We start from the raw sequence: 13,300 nt of genomic DNA on the forward strand, positions 1-13,300 counted from the left end.
CCCTTTAACTGAGCATATCATTGTAACTAGGGTTTGATCATGTGTATTAGTATTATTTCACTCTGTATTAACAAATATCTAATGAGTTACTCATAATAACCACAGTAACATAGATGCTAAACTGTCATTGATTAAACCTTTCAAAAACACAGAATATAATATGTTGCATGGGCTGGAATACTGGATTATATAATGTAAGCATTATATTCTAAAACATAATTGTTTGCAGAACAATTATATCTGATTAACGTAGCTGTTTTGAGCTAAATAAAATATATTTTTTAACATATAGGAGTAATATATGACAAAATTTATCATCACGGCAGGCGGACAGGTTCTCAAGTAGTGAACATGTGATGCTGCATCTCATGATGAAATTTAACAGGTTTCTTGTAATAAAAAATAAATAAAAATAAAATAATAATAAAATAATAATAATAAAATAAGAACAATGACACCAAATCTAATAGCCCCCCCAAAATAAAAAAAACCCTAGCCTACAATAGACTACCAATAGCCCTTAAAAGGGCCTTTTGTAGGGCATTGCCCTAAAGAAATCAGTTCAGCTCTTTTCCCTGAAATAAAAAAATACAAAGACCCCCCCAACAGTAAAACCCACCACCCAACCAACCCCCAAAATAAAAAACCTAACTCTAACAAAAACCTAAGCTACTCATTTCCCTGAAAAGGGCATTTGTGAAGGCATTGCACTTAAAAGGGCATTTAGCTCTTTTTCTTGCCCTTAAATGGGCATTTAGCTATTTTAAGACAAGCCCAAACCCCAAAGTAAAAAAATAAAACACCCAAAAAATGTTTAAAAAAACCTAACACTAACCCCGGATGATCCACTTACAGTTTCTGAAGTCCAGACATCCAGGCGGCATCTTCTATCTTCATTCCGGCGGCGCGGAGCGGGTCCATCCTGAAGACATCCGGCATGGAGCATCCTCTTCATACGGTCGCCGCCGTATACTGAATCTTCAGTGCAAGGAAGCCTTTTCAAAATGGCGTCCCTTGCATTCCTATTGGCTGATTTGATTTTGGAAATTCAAATCAGCCAATAGGATAAGAGCTACTGAAATCCTATTGGCAGTTCAAATCATGAGCGTAGAGCAAAATTGCGCTCCACACTGTACTCCAATACCAGCGCTGCTGAAAGTTGCGGTGAGGTAGTTTTACATGCTCGTGCACGATTTCCCTATAGACATTAATGGGGAGAGCCGGCTGAGAAAACGTCTAACACCTGCCAAAAAGCAGCGTAAATCTCAGTAACGCAGCCCCATTGATTCCTATGGAGAAACACATTTTATGTTTACACCTAACACCCTAACATAAACCCTGAGTCTAAACACCTCTAATCTTACACTTATTAACCCCTAATCTGCCGCCCCGACACCTACATTATACTTATTAACCCCTAATCTGCCGCTCCGGACATCGCCGACACCTACATTATACAGGGAGTGCAGAATTATTAGGCAAGTTGTATTTTTGAGGATTAATTTTATTATTTAACAACAACCATCTTCTCAATGAACCCAAAAAACTCATTAATATCAAAGCTGAATAGTTTTGGAAGTAGTTTTTAGTTTGTTTTTAGTTATAGCTATTTTAGGGGGATATCTGTGTGTGCAGGTGACTATTACTGTGCATAATTATTAGGCAACTTAACAAAAAACAAATATATACCCATTTCAATTATTTATTTTTACCAGTGATACCAATATAACATCTCAACATTCACAAATATACATTTCTGACATTCAAAAACAAAACAAAAACAAATCAGTGACCAATATAGCCACCTTTCTTTGCAAGGACACTCAAAAGCCTACCATCCATGGATTCTGTCAGTGTTTTGATCTGTTCACCATCAACATTGCGTGCAGCAGCAACAACAGCCTCCCAGACACTGTTCAGAGAGGTGTACTGTTTTCCCTCCTTGTAAATCTCACATTTGATGATGGACCACAGGTTCTCAATGGGGTTCAGATGAGGTGAACAAGGAGGCCATGTCATTAGATTTTCTTCTTTTATACCCTTTCTTGCCAGCCACGCTGTGGAGTACTTGGACGCGTGTGATGGAGCATTGTCCTGCATGAAAATCATGTTTTTCTTGAAGGATGCAGACTTCTTCCTGTACCACTGCTTGAAGAAGGTGTCTTCCAGAAACTGGCAGTAGGACTGGGAGTTGAGCTTGACTCCATCCTCAACCCGAAAAGGCCCCACAAGCTCATCTTTGATGATACCAGCCCAAACCAGTACTCCACTTCCACCTTGCTGGCGTCTGAGTCGGACTGGAGCTCTCTGCCCTTTACCAATCCAGCCACGGGCCCATCCATCTGGCCCATAAAGACTCACTCTCATTTCATCAGTCCATAAAACCTTAGAAAAATCAGTCTTGAGATATTTCTTGGCCCAGTCTTGACGTTTCAGCTTGTGTGTCTTGTTCAGTGGTGGTCGTCTTTCAGCCTTTCTTACCTTGGCCATGTCTCTGAGTATTGCACACCTTGTGCTTTTGGGCACTCCAGTGATGTTGCAGCTCTGAAATATGGCCAAACTGGTGGCAAGTGGCATCTTGGCAGCTGCACGCTTGACTTTTCTCAGTTCATGGGCAGTTATTTTGCGCCTTGGTTTTTCCACACGCTTCTTGCAACCCTGTTGACTATTTTGAATGAAACGCTTGATTGTTCGATGATCACGCTTCAGAAGCTTTGCAATTTTAAGAGTGCTGCATCCCTCTGCAAGATATCTCACTATTTTTGACTTTTCTGAGCCTGTCAAGTCCTTCTTTTGACCCATTTTGCCAAAGGAAAGGAAGTTGCCTAATAATTATGCACACCTGATATAGGGTGTTGATGTCATTAGACCACACCCCTTCTCATTACAGAGATGCACATCACCTAATATGCTTAATTGGTAGTAGGCTTTCGAGCCTATACAGCTTGGAGTAAGACAACATGCATAAAGAGGATGATGTGGTCAAAATACTAATTTGCCTAATAATTCTGTACTCCCTGTACTTATGAACCCCTAATCTGCTGCCCCCAACATCGTCGACACCTACATTATATTTATTAATCCCTAATCTCCCTCCCCCAATATCGCTGCAACCTACCTACATTTATTAACCCCTAATCTGCCACCCCCAACGTCGCTGCCACTATTCTAAATTTATTAACCCCTAAAGTCTAACCCTAACACCCCCTAATTTAAATATAATTTAAATAAATCTAAATAAAATTAATATCATTAACTAAATTATTCCTATTTAAAACCAAATACTTACCTATAAAATAAACCCTAAGATAGCTACAATATAACTAATAGTTACATTGTATCTAGCTTAGGGTTTATTTTTATTTTACAGGCAAGTTTGTATTTATTTTAACTAGGTAGAATAGTTACTAAATAGTTATTAACTATTTAATAACTACTTAGCTAAAATAAATACTAATTTACCTGTAAAATAAAACCTAACCTAAGTTACACTAACACTTAACACAATTAAATAACGTACCAAAATTAAATATAATTAAATAAATTAAATACAATTAGCTAAATTACAAAACTAAACAAAACACTAAATTACAGAAAATAAAAAACAAATGACAAGATATTTAAACTAATTACACCTAATCTATACAAATAAAAAACTCTAAAGTCTAAACTAAACTACCAATAGCCCTTAAAAGGGCCTTTTGCGGGGCAGTGCCCCAAAGAAATCAGCTCTTTTACCTGAAAATAAAAAATAAAAACACCTCCCCCAACAGTAAAACCTACCACCCACACAACCAACACCCCAAATAAAACCCTAACTAAAAAAACCTAAGCTCCCCATTGCCCTGAAAAGGGCATTTAGGTGGGCATTGCCCTTAAAAGGACATTTAGCTCTATTGCTGCCCAAAGCCCTAACCTAAAAATAAAACCCACCCAATACACCCTTAAAAAATCCTAACACTAACCCCCGAAGCATCCCTTAGATTTAATTGGAATATGTAAACTATGCCCTCAATCCCAGCAGCTGCATGCAAGGACTATTGTAAAAGATTATGCCTCCTTTCCCTTAAAGGCACATTAAACTGCTGAGCACAACTACAATCAAATTTATTACGATTTACTGTGGTGTTGTTTTTTCTCTTGTCCCTACAGCTCAATTTAAAGCTATTCTGCTACCTATGCATCTTCATATTGGTCGCCCCCATCTTGGAGTTTGGGAATTCTCACACCCTGTGACAGAATGGGGTCATCTGAAATGGCAGGTAATTGAACAGCTCAAGACCCCATGGAAAGGAGGAGACAGGGATAGGTTATTGCACACCAGAGAGGCCTTCTGAATATTTAAAATGAGAACTAGGGTACCAGAAGTTTTAAACAAACTTAATATGTATGCCATTATTGTTTAACAGACATAAATGTATATGTTCTACCCAAGCTAGTAATCGCACACATATATGTATGCACCGGACTCCTCACAAAGCTTTTTTGATCTTTCTATTTAAGGCTGTAGTAAATCTGCATTGTTTAATTCTGTATAATTTGTAATCTGTATAGGTGCTTTGAGTTACAAATAGGTAACAAGGTTTAAAGTACTTTTAGAATAGCTCATATAGTATAACTGAGGGACATTGTCTCTTTAAGGGAGTCCGGATACTATACACTGACATTTTTACTTGGCACAGGTGCTGCTTAACATGTAATTAAATTACACCTAGATCTAGAGTTCTGCGTTAGCCTTAAAAAGCAGCGTTAAGGGGTCCTAATGCTGCTTTTTAACGTCCGCTGGTATTACGAGTTTGGCAGGTACAGGTGTACCGCTCACTTTTTTTCCGCTACTAGAGGCTACCACAAATCCCCTTACGTCAATTGCGTATCCCATCTTTTTAATGGGATTTGCCTAATGCTGGTATTACGAGTCTTGGAGAAAGTGAGCGGTACAGCCTCTACCTCCAAGACTCCTACCGCATAAAAAAGTCAGTAGTTAAGATTTTTATGGGCTAACGCCGGAACATAACGCTCTTAACTACAGTGCTACAAAGTACACTAACACCCATAAACTACCTATGAACCCCTAAACCGAGGCCCCCCCACATCGCAAACCCTATAATAAAATTATTTAACCCTTAATCTGCTGACCGGACACCACCGCCACCTACATTATAGCTATGAACACCTAATCTGCTGTCCCTAACATCGCCGACACCTATATTATATGTATTAACCCCTAATCTGTCCCCCCCAACGTCGCCGCCACCTACCTATACTTATTAATCCCTAATCTTCCGACCGGACATCGCCACCACTATAATAAATGTATTAACCCCTAAACCGCCGCACTTCTAGGGGGTGTTAGGGTTAGACTTAGGTTTAGGGGTTAATAACTTTATTATAGTAGCAGCAATGTTGGGGGCGGCAGATTAGGGTTAATAATTGTAGGTAGGTGGCGGTGATGTTAGGGAGGGCAGATTAGGGGTTAATAAAATTTATTATAGTGTTTACGAGGCGGGAGTGCGGCGGTTTAGGGGTTAATACATTTATTATAGTGGTGACGATGTACGGTCGGCAGATTAGGGGTTAATAAGTCTAGGTAGTTGGCGGCGACCTTGGGGGGGACAGATTAGGGGTTAATAAATATAATATAGGTGTCAGCGATGTTAGGGACAGCAGATTAGGGGTTCATAGCTATAATGTAGGTGGCGGCGGTGTCTGGAGCTGCAGATTAGGGGTTAATAATATAATGTAGGTGTCAGCGATGGGGGGGCGGCAGATTAGGGGTTAATAAGTATAAGGTTAGGGGTGTTTAGACTCGGGGTTCATGTTAGGGTGTTAGGTGTAGACTTAGAAAGTGTTTCCCCATAGGAAACAATGGGGCTGCGTTAGGAGCTGAACGCTGCTTTTTTGCAGGTGTTAGGTTTTTTCAGCAAGCTCAGCCCCATTGTATCCTATGGGGATATCGTGCATGAGCTTGTTTTTCCAGTTTACCGCTACCGTAAGCAACACTGGTATTGAGGGTTGAAGTGGAGCTAAATTTGGCTCAACGCTCACTTTTCGGAGGATAACGCAGCCATTCAGAAAATTCGTAATACCAGCAATGTCTTAAGGGTGCGCTGGACAAAAAAGGCTTGTTAGCACCGCAAGTCTTTACCGACAAAACTCCAAATCTAGCCGATAGTCTTTTTAAACTGCAGCTTGTGACCAGTGTAGCATGGTCTATGAGAAAGCTGAAACACTTAAAACCTCTGCTACACCATCTTTTTCTATTTATGTTACGTGATACTTTGCTAGGTATCTTATTAACCCTTTCTAATAAATTTGATGTTTTATTTCTAACCTGTCCCCTGCATCACTTTTTCCTTTTTTGATTGGTGCTTCACATTTACAGACCAGTGATGTTGCCAGCTGTATTATTGCTTAGGTTTTGTGTGCATTGTTTTGTACACAATTTAAAAATTACATAAAAAAGCCCTCAGGAATAACATAGAGCAATGCAGCCACTGAAAAAAATGTAAAAGTCTGGTTCTGTATAATGAATACTAACCTGAAGCACATGATACAGTTGTCAACATGCCAACAATTTCACTGATATGTGAGTGAGCAACATTTCTATCACAGAGTGGGAATATCTGGGCGCCAAGATGGCGAAGCTTCACTATTAAGGTGTTAAAATAGAAGACAGACAGACAGATACATATATAGATATAGACAGATAAATAGCTAGATAGATAGTTAGAGAGATAGCTAGCTAGATAGATAGATAGACAGACATATAGATATAGACAGACGTATAGATATAGACAAATAGATATAGACAGACAGACAGATATAGACAGACAGATAGATGATAGATAGATATAGACAGATAGACAGACATATAGATAGATATAGACAGACAGATAAACACAGATAGATGAGAAAATAAAAAGATAAACAAATGGATATAGATATATTTGTAGATATTGTAGGAATAAATCAGAGAAGCAAAAATTAAAAAAAAACATAATTTATGCTTACCAGATAAATCCCTTTCCTTCCGGATAGGGAGAGTCCACGGCTTCATTCCTTACTGTTGGGAAATACAACACCTGGCCACCAGGAGGAGGCAAAGACACCAAAGCCAAAGGCTTAAATATCCCTCCCACACATTACCCCAGTCATTCTGCTGAAGGAACAAGGAAAAGTAGGAGATTAGAGTATAAATGGTGCCATTAATAGTGGACCGACCATAGACAAGAAAAAACATGAGCGGGGGGGGGGGGGGCGTGTACTCTCTCTATCTGGAACAAAAGGAATTTATCTTGTAAGCATAAATTATGTTTTCCTTCATAAGATAGGGAGAGTCCACGGCTTCATTCCTTACTGTTGTAAAAACTATACCCAAGCTCCAGAGGATACTGAATGACTAACGAGAGGGAACAAAAAGGAAGAGGCACACACTATTCTGAGGGCAGAACGGCCTGCAAAACTTTTCTCCTGAAAGCTGCTTCAGCTGAAGCAAAAACATCAAACTTGTAACATTTTGAAAAAGTATGTAAGGAGGACCAGGTAGCCGCCTTACAAATCTGATCCATAGAGGCCTCTTTCTTAAACGCCCAAGAGGAAGTCACTGCTCTAGTGGAATGAGCCGTTATCCTCTTAGGAGGACGATGTCCTGCTGTCTTGTAAGCTAAGTGGATGACACTCCTTAGCCAAAAAGATAGGGAAGTCGAAGTAGCCTTCTGCCCCTTACACTTCCCCGAATAGACAACAAAGAGGAAGATTCTCTAACCTCCTTAATAGCCTGAAGATAGAACTTCAAGGCGCGAACCACATCTAAATTGTGAAGTAAGCATTCCTTCGATGGAGGAGGATTAGGACACAAGGAAGGAACCACAAACCTCTGATTGATGTTGCAATCTGACACAACCTTAGAAAGAAAACCTAATTTAGTACGTAAAAACTGCCTTATCTGCATGAAAAATCAGATAAGGGGGCTCACATTGAAAAGCAGAGATCTCAGAATCTCTGCGCGCAGAGGCAATACCAATAAAAAGAGAACCTTCCAAAATAACAATTTAATGTCAACGGAATACAGAGGCTCAAACAGAACCTGTTGCAAAACCCGAAGAACAAGATTTAGGCTCCGAAGAGGAGCCCCAAATCTAAACACAGGTCTGATCCTAATCAGAGCCTTAACAAAGGACTGCACGTCTGAAAACTCAACCAGTCTCTTATGCAATAAAACTGACAGGGCCGAAATCTGTCCCCTCATGGAACTAGCAGAAAGGCCCTTCTTCAGTCCATCCTGGAGAAAAGATAAGATCCTGGCAACCTTAACTCTGTGTCAAGAAAAACCACGCTCTTCACACCAAAACAAGTAGGTCCTCCACACCTTGTGGTAAATACTTCGAGTAACTGGTTTACGAGCTTGAATAAGAGTATCAATGACACTCTCCGAGAAACCTCTCTTGGCTAAGACTAAGTATTCAATCTCCACGCAGTTAGCCTTAAAGGGACAGTAAACACCAGAATGTTTGTTGTTTAAAAAGGTAAATAATCCCTTTATTACCCATTCCCCAATTTTGCATAACCAACACAGTTATAATAATATACTTTTTACCTCTGTGATTACCTTGTGTCTATGCCTCTGCAAACTGCCCCCTTATTTCAGTTCTTTTGACAGACTTGCATTTTTAGCCAATCAGTGCTGACTCCTAGGAGCTTCACGTGCCTGAGCTCAATGTTATCTATATGAAACACATGAACTAACACCCTCTAGTGGTGAAAAACTGTCAAATGCTTTCAGATTAGAGACAGTCTTCAAGGTCTAAGAAATTAAAACATGGACCTTCTAGATTTAGCTTTCAACTAAGTATACCAAGAGAACAAAGCAAAATTGGTAATAAAAGTAAATTGGAAAGTTGTCTAAAATTGCATGCCCTATTTAAATCATGAAAGATTTTTTTTTACTTTACTGTCCCTTTAACAGAATCTAGATTTTGATGAACAAATTGAGTCAGATCTGAATGATCGCGTTCCACTGCCTCAGCATGCACAGTTGTAAAGGTCTGAGATGGAACCTGGCAAAAGAAATGATGTCCATGCAGGACACCATGAGACTAATCACCTCCATACATTGAGCCACAGAAGGAGGTCCAGAGGGCAAGACATGCCGAAGTTAGCTTGCAATGTCTCTGGTCTGTTAGAAATGTCCTCATGGATATGGAGTCTATTATAGTACCCAGGAATTCCACCCTGGTACTTGGGATAAGAGAAATCTTTCCAACTTTATCTTTCATCCATGTGATCGAAGAAGACTAAAAAGGGACTCTGAGAATTCTTCTGCAAGATGAAAGGATGGTGCTTGCAACAGAATATCATCCAAGTATGGGGCTACTGCAATACCCTGAGTTTTGCAATGGCTAGAAGAGCCCCCAGAACCTTTGTAAAGATTCTTGGAGCAGTAGCTAGGCCAAACAGAAGGGTAATGAACTGGAAGTGCTTGTCCAGGAATGCAAACCTCAGGAACTGAAAAAGTGTTCCCTGTGGATTGGAGCGTGAAGGTAAGCGTCCTTCAGATCTATAGTGGTCATAAACTGGCCTTCCTGAATTTAAAGGAAGGATAGACCTTATCGTCTCCATCATGAAGGAACACTGATAAATTTGTTAAAGCACTTTAGGTCCAGAATTGGGCAAAAACTTCCCTCCTTCTTTGGGACCATGAAAAGGTTTGAAAAAAACTCCAAACCTCTTTCTTCGATAGGCACCGGAACAACAACTCCTAAGGAGGACAGATCCCAAACGCACCCTAGAAAGGCATCCCTCTTTTCTGGTCTGGTAGACAGATTCGAGAGAAGGAATCTGCCCTTGGCTGATGAGATTTGAAGCCTATCTTGTATCCCTGAGATACCACCTCCAGGACCCACGGATCCAGTATGTCCTTGAACCAGGGGTCTTAAAAAAGAGACAGTCTGCCCCCTACACGATCCGATCTCTTCATGCCAATTTGTATTTGGCTGGCTTTTTATTCTGCTTGGATTTATTCCAGGACTGAGCCGGCTTCCAAGTAGTCTTGGGTTTCTCGGGCTTGGAGGAGGATTGTTGTTGTTGGGATTTGTCAGAACGAAAATTAGAAGATTGTTGTCCCTTAGACTTGTTCTTCTTATCTTGCAGTAGGAAGGCACCCTTGCTTCTGGTAACCATAGAAATATTGGAGTCCAGGCCTGGACCAAATAAAATCTTTCCCTTGAAGGGAAGAAAAAAGAGTCTGCACTTAGAAGTCAAATTCGCAGATCAAGACTTCAACCAGAGCACCCGGCAGGCTAGGACCACAAAGCCTTTGCATTTAGGTGAATAATTTGCATGTTTGCATCACAGATAAAAGAATTAGCAATTCTCAGAGCTTTAATTCTGTCTTGAATATCCTTGAGGGGAGACTCCACCTCAATGAGTTCTGAGAAAGAGTCGCACCAGTAAATAGCTGCTCCGGCAACCGTGTCAACTGCAGCCGACGGTTGAAATAATAATCCCGTATGCTGAAACATCTTTCTCAGAAAGGTTTCCATTTTCTTATCTATCGGCTCTCTGAACTAAGAACTATCCTCAAGAAGTATAGTAGTACATTTAGCAAGCATAGAGATAGCACCATCCACCTTAGGAATGGAGCCCCATAAATCCAGATGAGAGACCGGGAACAACTTTTTAAAAGTAGAAGGGGGGAAAAGGAAGAACCAATTATTTCCCATCATCTTAAACGCCATCTTAAACGGCACAGGAAAAGTCAAAGGAACTTTCCTGTCTTTGTATACTCTGTCTAATTTAGGTATCATAGGTTCTTCAGGCAGCGCGGCCTTTGGAACCTCTAACGTAAACAGAACCTCATTTAATAAAGAACGTAAGTGCTCAATTTTAAATCTAAAGGACGGTCCCTCCGCAGCAGGAGACTTAGCTGCTAATGACTCCGACCCAGAATGTTCACCCTCTGAAGCTACAGAGGTTAACTCATCATCGGATAACTGGAACATAATAGCTAAATCCAATAAATATTTAAATGACTCCGGGTCAGGAGAACTATGTTTAACCTTTCTCTTGCGTTTTTTAGAGTGAGGTAATGCACTGAGAGCCGCAGACACAGCCATTTGTAACTTTGTGGCAAAGTCCGCAGGAAGAAGGCTCCCTTCTAATGGAGGATTAAATGGGCTATGGGGAACTTCATGTGTTATTGGATAATGTAGCAAAGGTAGTAATCTCACGGGACACCGAGTCCTGAGAGGTAGACGGCTCAGAGGGACTAAGAGCCTTAGCAGGCTTGCCTCCCTTCTTAGACTTTATAATGGTGTTAAGGCATGTGGAACATAATTGAGTGGGTGAGAAAACCATGGCCTCCTCACAATATAAACAGGTATGATTTAGTACAGAAGGAGTACCTTCTAACATGTTAGAGTCCTCCATAGCTCAGGTTATACCCACAGAAGGACACAAATAAAAACGTTTTTTTATTATAGAAAACTGCACCTTTATACTCCCAATGGCTGGGGCACTCACCACCTCCTAGACCCAGACAGTTAACAGAGGAAACGCTCTCCTCAGGTTCAAGTCTCAGCCGGAATGGAGGAAATGAACATAGACCACACCCAGTCACATATAGTACAAGACAGTACTTCCCTGTTATTACAAGTAAAGCAAGTAATAGGAGCTGTGCAACACTTTAAAAACTAAAGTAAAACTTAAAAGTGAAACCTGTTTGTTACAGCCAAAAACACAGTCTATCAGCCCAGGAAAAAATCACACAAAGCAGCATGTAAATAATTAATACACTGATTAATTAACCCCAACTGTTAAAAAAACCCTTCAGAGGATATTAACCCTGGATCCTATCAAGGTATAAAGGAGCCACACTGTGATCCTGTTATAGTGTTTTATGTGTAAAAATTGAAATTATCTTACCTCCAGGATCCATGCTGTGGAACAGAACACAGCCTCTCAAGAGTGACAGTCTTATAGCAGCGCTCCTGACATGGACTTGAGTGAGAGGAAGCAGGCAGTGAAACTTGTCAACACTGATTGCTTAGGAGGTGTTAGCAGTAGTCTGGATGGTTTTGCAGAAAAACTTTCCCTGCATCTCCAGATTCTAACTTTCATCAATACTCTCACTGAGAGGTTGACATGATTACTTAAAACTCCAGTCCTATCTCGAAGGGCAGATACCCTTTTTCAGGACTCTCCGAATCTTCTGACACTTCGCTGCCACCTCCTAATGTGATGAAAGGCAAAAAATTACTGGGGTAATGAGGAAGTGGTAGGGGTATTTAAGCCTTTGGCTGGGGGTCTTTGCCTCCTCTTGGTGGCCAGGTGTTGTATTTCCCAACTGTAAGGAATGAAGCCATGGACTCTCCCTATCTTAGGAAGGAAAAACAGTTTTAGTTATCCCATTCTTGTAGTGAGCAATGCTTGTTTGAGTCCCAATTGGTTTAAAAAAAAAATCTTCAATATAGAAAAAAATATTAAAAATAATAGCATTGATTTAATTTATATATTGCTCAAAAATATACAATGCACTTGTTTTTACATACATAAACCCCTTCCAGTTAAAAAAGGGTTAACACCAGGAGATGATTTGACAGTTAAAAAACATTAATATATACAGGTTGATGGTACTAGTAATACTGTTACATTCAGTTTTCATTTTTAGGTTATCTTTGTTATACACAAATAGCAACTCAGCAGTCCAATGACATTCCTTGATGATATTTAAGAAATCCCCATAAAAGCACAATTTCCAAATGATTCACATAACCACATTAATGGTTGGATACCCTTAATACCGACTACAGGTAACTTCATAAAGTGCTCATTCACAGCTCAAAACTGTAAGTTGTTGTCAGGAAAGTAACATGTATCGGATTCATCCCAAACCATAGAAACTTGATTTTTTTTCCAATATTTGTAATATACATGTAATATTAATGATATTGATACATTTATGGTAATGAAAGTTCCACCCTAGCTTTCTTTAATATTCAAATATCTAGTTATTTTGTTAAAAGTTTATTGTCTTGAGCAAGTTCTTTTGATTGTAAAATTGGAGAGAAAGACATCTGTAAAAGCTATCTTCTTCGAGACCGCACACTGGTGGAGCCTCGTGAACAATCAGCTGCTCTGTATACAGCAGGATTTATACGGCGGATATTATCGCAAGACGTGACTGAACTGACATCTATTGACTTAAACCTTACAGGACAGAGTCTATTGGGACTAAGCTAAGTGCATATTAACTTTGGCACTACAATTGCAACTTTTTTCTACATTTGCTGTGAAAAGGTTG

Source organism: Bombina bombina, chromosome 3, assembly GCF_027579735.1.
Source record: "Bombina bombina isolate aBomBom1 chromosome 3, aBomBom1.pri, whole genome shotgun sequence".
NCBI lineage: Eukaryota > Metazoa > Chordata > Amphibia > Anura > Bombinatoridae > Bombina > Bombina bombina.